Source organism: Arachis ipaensis, chromosome B01 (genome assembly GCF_000816755.2).
Source record: "Arachis ipaensis cultivar K30076 chromosome B01, Araip1.1, whole genome shotgun sequence".
NCBI lineage: Eukaryota > Viridiplantae > Streptophyta > Magnoliopsida > Fabales > Fabaceae > Arachis > Arachis ipaensis.
In genome coordinates, this window is record NC_029785.2 from 131651760 (window position 1) to 131653979 (window position 2220).

Genomic DNA, 2220 nt, shown 5'->3' on the forward strand with positions numbered 1-2220 from the left:
TTTTCGATTTAATTTTTAGAATCTCGCCGAAAATACTGATTTATTATATATATAAATCTAACATGATATCACCACTTTGTTTTGTTAGGTACTATTTATTTTACATACATTTTCTTGTTAGTTATATTACAGTGTAACAATATAATTATGGATTATTTTGGAAGAAATTAAAACTCAGTTGTCAATAGCTTTATCAAAATTAAAAAAATAAAATAAACCCCTTAAAAAATGGACCAAAAGAAGTGAGGAAAAAATAGCAAATTTATTTCAATCATTTGGAAGAGACACACATAAATATGTAACATATATCATATACTAATTTCGTGGATTATTTTATGACTAGTTATATAAAAATATTTTTATATAAAATTATTAATTAAAATTTATTAGATAATTTAATATAATGCGTATTAATATTTTATTTATTATTAAAAAAAATATCCAGAGAAAAAGGAGAGAATGAGAGAGAGAGAGAGTGGGTGGAAAATACAGAGAAGGGTAGATCTAGGGACCATGGCAATGATCCTAGAGTTTGGAATAGAGAAGAGTATAGGCGGTTGGAACATGAGTCTTACTCTATTTTTGTGAGCAACCTTCTTGAAGACATATCGAAGCGCATCAATGATATATATCTATCCCGGAAACAAAAGAGTGATAAGATATACTTTTTTGCTTTCATTCGATATACAACGAAAAGAGGGGCGTTGAAAGCTATAGCAAAAATGGATCGAATGAGACTGAGAGGTAAGGTCGTTTTTGTTGGAGAGGCTAGATACAGAAGAACGTCGGAAACAATGAACAGACCTCGGGGAGAAAGAGGGGATGACATGCAACACCACGCAGAGCCGAAGCCACATAGAGAAGTCAGGCCGAATGATGGTTTGTCGGATGGACATGCTCTACGAACGGAGAAGGTCGATAAGGACCCGCATGGAAATGGTGGGACGAAGACGGTAGAGGTTGGAGTGGCAAAGAAAAATCTAGAATGGCTGCAGCGAAGTCTTGTAGGGGGCACGACGAAGCCTGTTAATTTTGGATCTCTGAAGGAAGTGGTCGCAAAGAACTTGCCCAATGTCATCCAGGATCGGGAAATGGGATCATACAAAGCTCTGCTGACCTTTGATAGTGCTGTGCATGCCGAAGAAACGTACACCTTGAACATGAATCGCCTCCTACATTTTTTCCACAGTGTATGGAGGTGGGAGGAGTCAGAACATAGTGAAACCCGTAGGATGTGGCTTGAATGTTTTGGGGTCCCGTTACACGCATGGTCTGTCGACACATTCAACACGATAGGAGGCCAGTAGGGGGAAGTAGTTGGGTGTGCTAGAGAGACAAAATTGTGCAATTCCTTTACTGTAGGTCGTGTACAGATTGATACGTGCATAATGGACGTCATTCAAGAATGGATTCATATAACAGTCAGTTCTGTGGGCTTTGATGTCTTTGTGAAAGAAGTTGGACATGAGGCGTGTAACTTACAGTGCACCAGAATACCTGGTAATGAAGCAATAATAACCGATGGGCAAAGGAACCATGGTAACCCAAGTACAAGTCCGGGAGTCAATATATGGCAGAGGCCGTCGCATGGGGTGGCTCAAGAAGAAGACGTGCTAATACAGGTAATACGGGAGGAGGAAGAAGATAAGGATAGAATTGTAATTCCAGCTATAATTTTAAATGAATGGGTTAATGCCAATAATTATCACAAATGCTTGAATATCGAAACGTATCAATCAGTTAGGGGCGAAAATCAACGCGGGGCTAATTTGGGGGAGGGACGGTTATAAGTGAGGAGGGGGAGTCTGAGAGGACAATTTCTGTTGCTATTGATGGGCTGGAAAGGAGACCCAATAAAGGAAAACAAAAAGCTAAGTGCCAAAGCTTAGATTGGGCCTGCTACAACAAAAATATGGAGAAGGGGAATCAATTTATGCTGAGCGCAGCATCAAGTGAAGACTGCAGCAAATCTTCTGGGCCGGTGCTGGGGAATCTGGGTCGGGCGCTATGCTCTTCACCCATCAAAACGGATGAGCAGGAGGGACGCCAACACAATAGCGAAGGTCTTGAGGATGACGGCAACTCCCTTGTTGGGGCTGGCAAGGGGGGTCGTCGGTGGTCACTGGCCGAATGGAGCAGCCTGGGCCGTGGTGGGGTTGCACGCACAAGGACTGACGACTGTGAGCCCGGTGCGACAGCTAGAGAAGGCTGTGACTCGGC